The sequence below is a fragment of the Jaculus jaculus genome, chromosome 3 (assembly GCF_020740685.1).
Source record: "Jaculus jaculus isolate mJacJac1 chromosome 3, mJacJac1.mat.Y.cur, whole genome shotgun sequence".
Classification (NCBI taxonomy): Eukaryota; Metazoa; Chordata; class Mammalia; order Rodentia; family Dipodidae; genus Jaculus; species Jaculus jaculus.
In genome coordinates, this window is record NC_059104.1 from 17805851 (window position 1) to 17819652 (window position 13802).

The 13802-nt window shown below is 38.0% G+C and overlaps 1 protein-coding gene and 1 non-coding gene across 3 annotated transcripts in view; one reads left to right on the top strand and one right to left on the bottom strand.

Moving 5' to 3' along the window:
* Positions 1-13802, bottom strand: part of Gpc6 (glypican 6) — a 1121087-nt gene that overhangs the window by 304022 nt on the left and 803263 nt on the right. The gene's annotated exons all lie outside the window — the stretch shown is intronic.
* LOC123459675 lies at positions 11720-11826 on the top strand. The gene has a single exon (XR_006636433.1). It is a non-coding gene; the product is annotated as a U6 spliceosomal RNA (small nuclear RNA).

The following is a 13802-nucleotide window of genomic DNA, read 5'->3' on the forward strand; positions in this document are numbered from 1 at the left end:
GAAGAATTCAGGCCTCACCTTTTATTATTGCTTTTTTTCTTCATAGATACATTAATCATCAGTTCAAAATTGAGAAAGCAATCTTCTCCTACATTACCCAAAGCACACTTGCCATTGGTGAGCACAATTACCTAGTTATAAGAGACCTTTCCTATAGGAAGGATATTCGAAGGATCTGTGCGTTAGCTCCACTTTTATTATTTGCTTTATATATTAGAGTTCTATGCATGCCAAAATAATGTGCTGAACTGTTCTGTTACTGAGAAACAGCCATATACAACACAGATTCTGTGATTGAGATGGCTTAAAGACTTGGCTGAAGGTCAACAGAGTCCAGAGACATTAGGTCAAATAGTGATATTCAGAGGAGGTTTGCTTTGCAGGTGGGAACAGAAGTGCCTTCTGTTGACTTAGAATATTTTGGTTCTTTGCATCGTGGACACCATTTACTGTGTGTCCTGTGTTGATCTGTGCCTCACTGGGTATATTGGGTGCTTCCATAAAGTGGGGGAAGATGTGCTGCTCTGGAACCTGGAGCAAGTATTGTGCAGTGTGAGGTGGAGGACCAATACCTAGGTTCCAGGGGATGATGTGGCACTACGTGAGCAAAGAGAAAGGGATGCAAGATGAAACAGGATGTGAAACAGGAATCAGGCCCTGGCTTTGATGCTAAAAAGCTGGCCCCATTCAGTGTTAATTCTCAGCAGATCCATAATAAAGTATAATTTCTTGCAAATCTTTCAACACACTGACAATAGTATTTCCATATATCATCTACATTTTCACACCATCATCACGAAAAAGAAAATAAGTAAATGCTCTATCTAAAAGTCCTTCAAGTACTATAAATGGCTGAATTTATATATGAAAAAAAAACAAGGGCTGGAGAGATGGCTTAATAGTTAAGGTGCTTGCCTGTAAAACCAAAGGACTCATGGTTTGATTCTCTCTCTGTGTCTTTTTCTCTTAAATATAGAAAATCAAATAAATTTATAGAAGAAAATCAAGAATGACAGCCAGGTGTTGTGATGCTCACTTACTGCAGTAATCAGGAAGCTGAAGCAAGAGGATTGTGAATTTACTATACAGTAAAAGCTTACCTTAAGTAAAGGAGCATCAACGAAATCACTTAAGGCGATAATTTGGATTTTAAGTGTTCTCAAAGACAGATGCTACTGGAGGGTGGAAGACTCTTCATGAGGCCTATTGGAAGATGGTTGTGTTTTGGGGGTGGGTTCCTTCTGAAGCCTTTCTTTTGCACTTGCTGGACATACATTGAGTGTTGATTGTTTTTCTTTTCTTTTTTCCTATCACATGCTCTTCACTGGAACGTGCTACCTTTGTACAGGCCAAAAGTATCAGAGCTAATTAATCCTGGATTGTCTGGATTAGAATCTCAAAACTGTGCATCAAAGCACACTTTTCCTCCTTCTAGTATGATTGTCACTGACATGTGTTAGAGGAAGGGAGAGCTTACTAACACACTCAGGCTCTTCTATCATCTACTAATTCAGCCAGAAACAGAATCATCAACTTGAACCAGACACAGCTTGCGACCACTTGGAAGAATTGAGTAATTGGTGAGAATTTGCAGAAACTATTCAACGGAAAGTGACCACCTACTTGCTGAACTCAAAAGGCAGCACTGGAAGATCTACATAATGATTCCCGTTCACACGAGTGACAGTGGACTGCGCTAGTAAGCCGGTCACTCTGGCAACGAGATGACCCTGAATCTGGCGGGGCAGAACCCAGTGTATAACACCATCATTGTATTCCACCTTAGGTCACTGTTGGCTCACTTATATGAAGAGAAATGGCATCTCTGTCCCTTCAGAATAATAGGATAAGAACTGAGATTTGAAAAAAAAAAATTCTAACTATCTAAGTTTCATATAGCCACTTCAATTTTTTTCTTATATCATTCCCTTCAAATAAGAATAGAAATCTCATTTGCTTATATTAATTATCTTTAGGTGACTTGTCTATTTGAGTCTGATTGCCTCTATTTGTGAAGATGGAGTACCAGCCATATCAAAGGAAATCACAGTCACCATGGACTCTAATTCATGTTAAGGATCTATGAAACCATACATCTCAAAGGAGATCAGCACCAACCTAGCTCATGCTATTTCAACTCATATTTCTCCAAAAGTGATCTTTTTTTTCTAACATTAAACACAAAACAGAAATCATTTAAACATACTGTGAACTTGCATAGAAGCGATTTCACATCAAACCAAACTGGTTATTAAGTTGCATCCAGAAACATCTTAGGCAAAGATGGTCTGTTGTGTACCTGAATCTTCCATTGACTCATGTTTAAAAAAGCACAATGTGTAAAATGGACCCAAGAAAGTTATAAGAAACTATTTTCAGTAACCAGATACCATGACCTTTTAATACAAAAATGTTGACAACTGATATGGTTATAATGTAATGGATAAGAAGATACAAGATGCCGGGTGTAGTGGCACACACCTTTAATCCCAGCACTCGGGAAGTAGAGGTGGGAGGATCACTGTGAGTTCAAGGCCACCCTGGAGCTACAGAGTGAGTTCCAGGTCAGCCTGGACCGAGTGAGACCCTTCCTCGAAAAACAAAAAAAAAAAAAAAAAGAAGATACAAGAAATACTTTTTTATTAGGGTCAAAAAGTCAGGCTGGAGAGATGGCTTAGCGGTTAAGTGCTTGCCTGTGAAGCCTAAGGACCCCGGTTCAAGGCTCAGTTCCCCAGGTCCCACGTTAGCCAGATGCACAAGGGGGCGCACACATCTGGAGTTCGTTTGCAGAGGCTGGAAGCCCTGGTGCACCCATTCTCTCTCTCTCTCTCTCTCTCTCTCTCTCTCTCTCTCTCTCTCTCTATCTGTCTCTCTGTGTCTGTCACTCTCAAATAAAAAAAATTTTAAAAAAAGTCAACATGGGGGTTAGCTTCCTGCCCATCTGTCCATTTACAAAAAGAGTTGCCTCTCCGGCACTTCCTTTTCTTCCCGAGTGAGCCACAAAGTGCAGAAATACCCAAGCACACGAACACATATTTTCCTGATAAATATCAAGAAGGGAACATTTACATGGCGTACACAACATTGCATCTCTACATCTCTGAAGCAAACACCACGATGCTGCCTAATGCTACTTATTATTTTTAATTCCCAACTGATTTTGAAAGCAAGAATGCCAAACGAGTCTTGTTTGAAAATCACAGAAAAATATGTCCATAAGACAGTGAGGATGAATTATTACAATAGGTCTGTTGTAAAAACAGTGTATTTTGTGTGCCTGAATGACATGGAATATTTATCTGCGTCGTAAGAAAGAGTCTCTGTGAATTAGTTATACTGTTAGCTCTAGAGCAATCAATCCTCTCCTCACTTGTGGGGTAAATATATTTTACTGCAGTCATCTTGCATTCATGTAGACTGCTAAAGGCTTCAGACTGGCTCAGGATCACTGGGAGATAAATTTATTTCTGTGGGTGTAGTCCCACAAGGTATGCATTCTGACTATATTAAGCAGAAGTTTGCAGATTTATTCCCCAAATGAAGGCAACATGTCAAGACACTTTTTTTTAACAAAAAAATTAGTCTTATTGTCCTGTCAAATATTTTTGCTTTATAATCTAGTCAAGTGATGTGATTCAGGATACTCCTGCAAGATTAAACACCTGCCTCTTAGGAAATCAGATGTGCGCATAGTAAAGCTGAGTCTTCTGCCTTCCCTACTCAGAAAGTCATCTATAGATTCCTTGGCCTCACCTGTACTCATTAAAGAGACAATCTGGCAATTTAGCAGAGACCCAAGTGAAGTCCGTCTGTGGCGTGAAAGGGCCTACTCAAGGGAGATCCAAGATTACTAGCCTGCAGGGACACTTGGCTGCCTTCCCTTCCACCAGGTCCCTGTTCAACTGGAAATAAGCAACAACATGGTATTCGTATTTGACAAATATTCCTCAATTTATTGCTATCGCAGGAACTGTGTTTCTATCAGTTTTTATGATTACTCATTTGCATATATACCCGTGCAGTGGTTCATAAAACAATAGATCCATTTTGGGGTCTGCATGGGACAAATCTCAACTGACAAATGAGTTGATTTTCAGTCCATAGGTGAAACATCTGACCTTTTCAGTTTAGACACCTGCATCCTATAGCTACGGCTATGGAATACAAATTCCATGAAAGGGACTCAAGGTAATTTTATTTTATATATTTATTTTTTTAATTTTTATTTTTTTAAATTATTTATTTATTTATTTGAGAGCAACAGACACAGAGAGAAAGACAGATAGAGGGAGAGAGAATGGGTGCGCCAAGGCTTCCAGCCTCCGCAAACGCGTGCGCCCCCTTGTGCGTCTGGCTAACGTGGGACCTGGGGAACCGAGCCTCGAACTGGGGTCCTTAGGCTTCACAGGCAAGTGCTTAACCGCTAAGCCATTTCTCCAGCCCCTCAAGGTAATTTTAAACCAATGAAAAATTTTCATACATTTTACATTTCTTTTTTTCTCTCAAATTCTTATTAACATTATCCATGATTATAAAAAATATCCCATGGTAATACCCTCCCCTCCACCTTCCCCTTTGAAATTCCATTCGCCATCATATTACCTCCCCATCTCAATCATTTTACTTACATATATACAATACTAACCTATTAAGTACCCTCCTCCCTTCCTTTCTCTTCCCTTTATATCTCCTTTATTATAATAGCTGGGAAATGGAACCAGCCTAGATGTCCCTCAACTGATGAGTGGATAATGAAGATATGACACATTTATACAATGGAGTTCTACTCAGCAGTAAAGAAAAATAAAGTTACGAAATTTGCAGAAAAATGGATGGATCTGGAAAGGATTATACTAAGTGAGGTAACCCAGGCCCAGAAAGTCAAGCACCACATGTTCTCCCTCATTTTACATTTCTTGAGGGAAGCCATGTCTGATTTTCACTAGACCCATGGGGGTTTTCCTCAGAGCCTGGGAATATGTGTCAGGGCTTTTAGCTGTTATTAGCAGAGCTTTTAAATGACAATGATTTCCTAGTGTGGTTTTCTGTTTATAGAGTGATAACTGCTTTCTTCTTAGCACTGCTGTTTATTTTATTTATTTGCAAGCACAGAAGAGAAAGATAGATAGATAGATAGATAGATAGATAGATAGATAGATGATAGATAGATAGATAGATAGATAGATAGATAGATAGATAGATAATGGGCATGCTAGGACCTCTAGCCACTGCAAATGAATTCCACATGTTTGTGCCACTTTATGCATCTGGCTTTATGTGGGTACCAGGGAATTGAACTCAGATCCTTAGGTTTCATAGGCAAGCACCTTATCCACTAAGTCATCTCTCCAGCCTTTCTTAGCATTTTTTTTTTTTTCAAGGTAGGGTCTCATTCTAGCTCAGGCTGACCTGGAATTCACTATGTAGTCTCAGGGTGGCCTTGAATTCATGGTGATCCTCCTACCTCTGCCTCAACAGTGCCTGGATTAAAGGTGTGGGCCACCATGCCTGGTCCTTTTCAGCATTTTTAATAACTACAAAGAGAAAAGTTGTAGCAGTCAACGAGACCTGGTTGTTTCAAATTAAGAATGCTTTGGACACAGGATGAAGGGATTTTGTGCCACTGTGAGGGCTCAGGGGAAAAGGACAATTGATAACTTATGATTTGCAATTGAACCCCTGTCAATTATTCCCCAGTTGTTTTATATCATTTCTTTTTATTGTGACTAAAAACACGTAACATAGAATTTACATGTTTAGGGTTTTGTTTTTGTTGGGTTTTGGAGGTAGGGTCTCAGTCTGGCCCAGGCTGACCTGGAAATCACTATGTAGTCTCAGGGTGGCCTTGAACTCACGGAAATCCTCCTGAGTGCTGGGATTAAAGGCATGTACCACCACGCTTGGCTGTTTAGGTTTTTTTTTTTTTTTTTACATGTTTACATGTTTAGTTTAATTCACATATGTATAAAAGAGATAACCAAATTTATCTCATTTTAAACTTTCAAATCTAAGTCTATTAAATTCCTGCTTGCCTTATGTTAAAGGCTTCAGACTATCTTTATTTGTATATAACAGATTTTCAAACTGTTTTTTCATATATTGCCTTATTTGACATTTCCTGTGCCCAAAATATTAATAATAATAGATTAAATTGAATACTGGTTAAGTATGTAGCAGACAGCCCTAAATATTAATCAAACAAAATTGAGCTATATTTTGAGCCTATAGCTTTATGTTGTTACATTCGTATATAAACTAAAACATTTTACGTGGAAATATTTTACAACATAAAGCATAAAATATGTTAAATTATCCTCATTAATGAGATGTTCCATAGATATTAACTTTATGGTCTTTGAAGTTTCAGACATTGCTATTTTTATATTGACATTTTAAAAGTCTGTATTTTATTGTCATTCTTCACCATTTTACTGCTGCAGTGCCATGTTTTGAGTAAAATGTACTCACCAGTTTGCTTTTCATTTCTGTACAAACACTCATTTAACCATCTTCATGTCTAATATTAAGAATTCATCAGCTTTACTGTATTTAGGATCTATCCCCAGGGATAACAGCCTAATCTTGTGTAATTAGAGACATGGCGAATACTCAATGTATAAAGTTATCTCTTTCTGTTATGTTGTATTGACTTGTTGGCAAATACATAGAGTTTTTATTTCTGACCTAGCCTATGAGCTCTGTGATTTAGGACAAGTGACTTCTCCTCTCAGAGTCTCAGGATTCCCATCTGAGAAAATGTAGGCGAGAGGGCTGTGTCATGGGTGTAGTTGGGGGAAAATTCATATGTAGTGATGGATGGGACAAGCTCTGAAACAATAAACTCTCTCTCAAGTGCATTTGCACACAGGAGCATGGCTAAGGAAAGGATCCGTTCATTAAAAGGCACATGTGAAGAGCTGTAGCTGGTTCCCTATTTTCCCAGGAATTCACATGGAAATATTTCTCTTGTGGAAAAAAAAAAAGTCCTTCAACACATTTAAATTTCTGATTCAGTCACAGATTCAGTGATGTCTTTGCTGGTCTGCTCCCTTAACACTCATAAATTCTTTCTCGGTTTACAAAATCCCATTAAATAGAATTCTGTACTTCAGGCTTTCAAAACCAAACCAAGTTTAAGATGCCCCTAGGGTAATGGGAGTTGGGGCAAGGAGATAAAAATATATATCCTGATATATATTTAAAAATAATAATCTGCTAACAAATTATATCTATCTATCTCTACATATATCTGTCTTTTAACTTTAGAAAATGGAAGAAAGTAAACAAAAATTTCCAGGAAGAACCAGCTGCAAAACTTTTGCCATTCCCCTCCATATTTCTTTATGAATTTTTGAGTACCTCAGATTATTGTATGAGAGTCTGCATTTAGATGCCATGCCTGGTGACACTGAAGACAACTATCTATACTGTTATTGACTCACATCAACATAGGCATAAAAATAAAGTAGTATATGTAATGTAATATAATACATAACATATATACATATATAGAGAGAGGATATCCCTTCTATTTATATTTTCATTTTCCCGTTGTTTATTTACCATCAAAGGTCTAGTTCTCTTTCTGTGTAACACCCCATGGAAACAGTCTGTTAAAGGCCCCTTCCCCCCATCCTTCCAACCTCTCTGTTTTAGGTCATATGTTGACTAATCTGGAGCCACACCTAGATCCCAGGACTCCTTTGCAAACAACTGTGAGTAGATCCTTACTCTTCAGAGGTTCACCATCTACAAGCTGGCCTGAGAGTATAACATAGCTCACCAGATTTTGAACATTTAGGAAAAACAATCCAAACGATCACTTCGATAATTTGCATATGATAATATAGTTGAATAATAGTGCCTTGAATATGTTAATTTAGTTACATTAAAATCAATTTCACATGCGTGCTCTTTCTACATTTCTTTCTTTAGTTTTGTTTGTTTGTTTTTGGAGGTAGAAGTTTTGATCTAGCCCAGGCTGCCCTGGAATTCACTATATACTCTCAGAGTGGCCTTGAACTCATGATGATCCTTTTACCTCTGCCTTCAGAGTGCTAGGATTAAAGGGAAGTGCCACCATGCCCAGCTTATTTATTTATTTGAGAGAGACAGAAACAGGTAGATCAGAGAAAAAGAATGGGTGCCCCAGGGCATACAGTGCCACTGTAGATGAACTTCAGACACATGTGCCACCTTGAGTATCTGGCTTATGTGGGTCCTGAGGAATAGGGCCTGGGTCCTTACACTTTGCCTGGAAGTGCTTTAACCATTAAGCCATCTCTCCAGCCCTCTTTCTACATTTAAAATTTTTTTTAAATATGTTTATTAGAGTCAGGGAGAAAGGAAGAGAGATGGGGAAGGAGAGGGAGAGAGAATGGACGCGCCAGGGCTTCCAACCACGGCAAACGAGCTCCAGACACATGTTCCACCCTGTGCATCTGGCTAACGTGGGTCCTGGGGAATTGAACCTGGGTCCTTTGGCTTTGCAAGTAAGTGCCTTAACCGCTAAGACATCCCTCCAGCCTTCTTTCTACATTTCTTAACGTAGCTACTATGAAATTTAAAATTACAGGTCCAGAAAGATGGCTCAATGGATAAGTGTACTTGTTTGCAAGCCTGCCAACCCAAGTCCAATTTCTCAGCACTTGCATAAAGCTGAACACAAGGTGGTTTATATACGTCTGTGAACCCAGGGAGCCCATAGCCACGGGAGGTGGAGCCAGGAGAATCCAGAAGCTGGCAGTACAGCTAAACTAGCATAAACACGATAGCAAACACGAGACGCTGTGCCATGGAGAAAGTGGAAGGAGATGAAAAACACCCTAAGGCTGTCCTCTGACCTCACACACACCATGTTGCACATGTGCTTACACACACACACAAATGCACACACACACACACACACACACACACACACACACACCATACATACCTACCTATACATTCACACACAGTGCATGAAAAGAAAAATATAAGTTATATTTTTTGTTTTGCATTGTTGGACTTCATTCGTTTTCTATTAGTAACCCTGGCCTAGGAAAACTAAGCATGAACAACACACTGCTTCCTGTACGGTCCCTTCCTAGTACTCCCCAGTCTCTGCATCTTTTTGACTCTTGACTTTATATACCTTAGAAAACTGAGAACTGTCAATTACAAACCATCTTTAGTAATGTAGATATGTGTCTTTCCAGGTAGTACACCAATCTGACATTTTAGTTATATCCTTTTTAGCTCCTGTCATGACCCCTTTCACAGAGATTTGGCAAATAAAATGCAGGATGCTTAGCTAAATCTGAATTTCAAATGGCCAGCAATAACTTTTAGTATTACAATATTTAGGGCATGCTTATACTAAAGATTTATTTGATTTTTATCTGAAATTTATATCTGGCGATGCGGCCTGGTTTTATTTACTAAATCTAGGAGTCCTGCACAGTAGGCATTTCATAATTCATAAAATGATTGCACTGGAAAGCATACATGTAAAATCATTAAATGATGATAAAATGAAAAAGTCATTTATATGAGTGACCTAGATCCCTGATCATCCTTTCCGCTTTGAGAGTCCCCATTTCCTTAAGATAAAACTCATAAATGAAACAAATCACCGAGGTAAGGTAACCACAGGGACAGGTAGCTTAAATCTTAGCTGTTTTTCTTTTATACAACCATGCTCCTGTTTTGAGGGAATTCTGGGTAAGAGGGAGGAAACAATTCTAATACCAGCGATGGTAAAGCACACAACACCGTCTGCATCTTTTCTCATGAGTTTTCAATTTGAACACCACCCTTGGGTTTTGCATGTAACATTTTAACTTTGATAGTTACAAAGGATTTGTTGGAAGTGCTGGGCTAACCGTAGAAGCAAGGGCCCCACTGATTTCTGATGAGACCTTCCTTCACCGAGTCTGGGATATACATGTGCTGGAGATGCACCGTTTGTTTATCTGCCTCGACTGCTCTCTGTCTCTCCCCTGTTAAAGCTGTACATTTATTCTGTGCATACCACACACACAGAGAGAAAGAGAGACAGACAGAGAGAGAGAGAGAGAGGAAGGGAGAGAGAGAAATAGAGAGGCTTCAGCTGTTTCATTTGTCAGAAATAACAGAAGAAACTTCCTCCAGCTCTGTGGCTGAATCGAGTGCTATTGTGAAGTTGACTGATGCCCCGATATAAACTTGGCACCAGGTTGAATAAACAGAAAGTGCGGAAGGGCTCAGTCATGGTGCTCCGTTTACTCTCCCCAGGTACCTTTCAGCAGTGAGTGGGCTGTCTTTCAAATTTAATTGAAATACTACATTTCCCAGTGAAAGCATTTTTAGGTTGCAGGGGCAGTTTTCTTGTATTTCTCTGATGCTAGCAGCCTCTTCAACTACAGAGAGTCTCTTTATGTCTGTGGAACGCTTAGTGAGTCCTCCCTACAATTAGACACATAGTTTATATCCACATAATCTCATTTTATAGCTTCTGTCAGCAGGTCAGTATATGATAAATATTCTTTAGAACCATTTGTAATTAGGAAATACATGTTAAAATGTTCATGGTACCCAGGAAATTATAAATTCCATGAAATCCCTATCAAATCCAATGGTATTTATCACAAAAATTTTTAAAAAACTAAAATTCACATGAAACCACAAAATGAGCTGAGAAAAGAACAAAGCTGGGGCCATCCTACTATCAGATTCTAAAGTAGAAAATTTGTCCTCAATATACCTTTAGGACTGGTTTTAGGACAGATACACAAATTGAAAGATGCTCAGGGCCCTTATATAAAATAACATAGCACTGATTTATAACATATGCATATACTTCTGTATGCTTTAAATCATCACCACTTTACTTATGACACCTAACATGATACAAATGTTCTGAAAGTAATTTTAATGCTAATTATTAAAAGGATAGTGACTAAAAAGCATCAGTACATATTTAGTGCAGGTATATCTGTTTCTTGAACATTTTCAATTTGTAATTAGTTGAATCTTTGTATGTGGAACCCAGTGATGTGGAGAGCTAAAAATACTTATTAAGTATAATAATCAAAATACCTTAACATAGGCACAAAAATCACTATATGGACCAACTAAAAAGAATAGACATTCCATAAATAAATCTACAGAATTGTGTTCAACTGAGGAAAGGACCATTGTTTTAATAACCATATTGGGAAAACTGGATTTCTACATGCAGAATGAAATTGGATACTTATCTCACACCATATCAAAAATAAGCACAAAATATATTAAAGGTTTAAATTTAGGACACAAATTATAAAATTGCTGGAACACAAGGGAAAACATTGATATTTTTGGCAATGATTTCTTGAGTAAGACATTAGAATCACATGTAACCAAGTAATAAGGGGATTCATCAAATTAAAAGTTTGCATAGGGCTGTAGAGATGGCTTAGCAGTTAAGTGCATGCTTGTAAAGCCTAAGGACCCTGGTTTGAGGTTCTATTCCCCAGGACCCATGTAAGCCAGATGCACAAGGGGGTGGATGCATCTGGAGTTTGTTTGCAGTGGCTGGAGGTTTTGGTGTGCCCATTATCTCTTTTTTTTCCTCTCTCTTTCTGTTGCTCTCAAATAAATAAATAAAAATAAACAAAAATTTTTAAAAATTGCATAGCACAGGGTAGAAGAGAGGTAAAAGTTAAACTATACAATGCCAAAAAATTTGGACACTTATCTGATCAAGAGTTAATCTGCAGTGCTCGCTTTGGCAGCACATATATTAAAATTGGAATGATACAGAATAGATTAGCATGGCCCCTGCACATGGGTGACTTGCAAATTTATGAAGCATTCCACAATTTTTATGATTATATGAACATGTAGCCAAATCTACAGCGAATACTTGAGGTAATACTCCACATAGAACAGTCAAACAACCAATCTCAAGAGCCAACAAGAAAAAGATCATAATAACCAAAATAGACCAGGATCAAAATAGTACAAAACACAAGAAATCACCAAACCCCATAAAACACCTCATCATGGTAGGGATTAATTCAAACATCACAGTAATAACCTTAAATATTAATGGTCTTAACTCACTCACCAAAAGACACAGGTCATCAGGGTGGATCAAAAAACTGGACCCTTCTAACTGCTGTCTTCAAGAAACCCACCTCACCACTAAAGATAGACACCTCCCCAGGGTGAAAGATTGGAAAATGATATTCCAAGCAAATGGAAATAAGAAAAAAGTGGGGGTTGTTACATTAATATCTGATAAAATAGATTTCAAACCAAATGTAATCAAAAAGGACAAAGAAGGCCACTTTTTATTCATCAAGGGAATGATCCAACATGAGCACATCACAATCATAAATATATATGCATCAAACACAGGTGCATCACAGTTTATAAAACAAAATCTACTTAACAATAAAACAGAAATAAATGCCAGCACCATCTTTGTCAGAGACTTCAACACTCCACTGTCATCAACAGACAGATCATCCAAGCAGAAAATCAACAGGGAAGTAATAGAGCTCAACAAAATCATAGATCAATTAGACTTAAAGGACATCTTCAGAACTTTCCACCCAAACATTATAGAATACACACTCTTCTCAGCAGTCCATGGAACCTTCTCCAAAATTGACCATATATTAGGTCATAAAGCATGCCTCCATAAATTCAGGAAAGTTAAAGTAACTCCCTGCATCATGTCTGATCACAATCCTTTAAAGCTAAAAATTAACATCAGGAGACACATCAAGAACTCCAACAGCTCCTGGAGACTAAACAACACACTTTTAAACAATGAATGGGCTATGGAAGAAATCAAAAAAGAAACTAAAATTCCTAGAACTGAATGATAATGAAAACACAACCTACCCAAACTTATGGAAAACAATGAGGGCACTCCTAAGGGGAAAATTCACAGCACTAAATGCCTTCATTACAAATACAGAGAGATCCAAAGTTCATAATGTGACTTTCCATCTAAAGGCACTGAAAAAACAAGGAGAATCCAACCAACAAGCTCCAGATGGAAAGAAATATTCAAGGTTAGAGCAGAAATTAACAAATTGGAAACTAAGAAAACAATTTAAAAATCAATGAAATGATGAAATCCTAGACACATACCACCTACCAAAACTAAACTCAGAGCAGATTAATCTCCTAAACAGATGTATTACATCCATGGAGATAGAAAAGATAATCAAAATCTCCTCCAAAAAAAAAGTTCAGGACTGGATGGCTTCTCAGCTGAATTCTATCATAACTTCCATGAAGCATTGAAACCAATTTTTCTCAAACTGTTTCACATAATTGGAGATCATGGAATCCTCCCAAACTCCTTTTACAAAGCTAGCATCAGAGATGCAACAAGGAGAGGAAACTATAGACCTATATCTCCAATGAACTTAGATGCAAAGATCCTAAACAAAACCCTTGCAAACCAAATTCAACAACACATCGAAAGCATTATCCTTTTTGATCAAGTAGGCTTTAACCCAGGGATGGTTTACCATATGGAAATCGGTCAATGTAATACACCACATAAATAAACTTAACCATAAGAACCACCTGATCATTTCAATTGATGCAGATAAGGACTTTAACAATCTACAACACCACTTCATGATCTCAACACTGGAAAGAATAGGCATGGAGGGTTTATATCTCAACACAATAAAGGCTGTATATAAAGCTCCTAAAGCCCAAATAATACTTAATGGGAAAAAACTCAAGGAGTTCCCACTGAGATCGGGAACAAGACAGAGGTGCCCACTCTCACCACTACTCGTCAACACAGTACTAGAAGTGCTAGCCCAAGC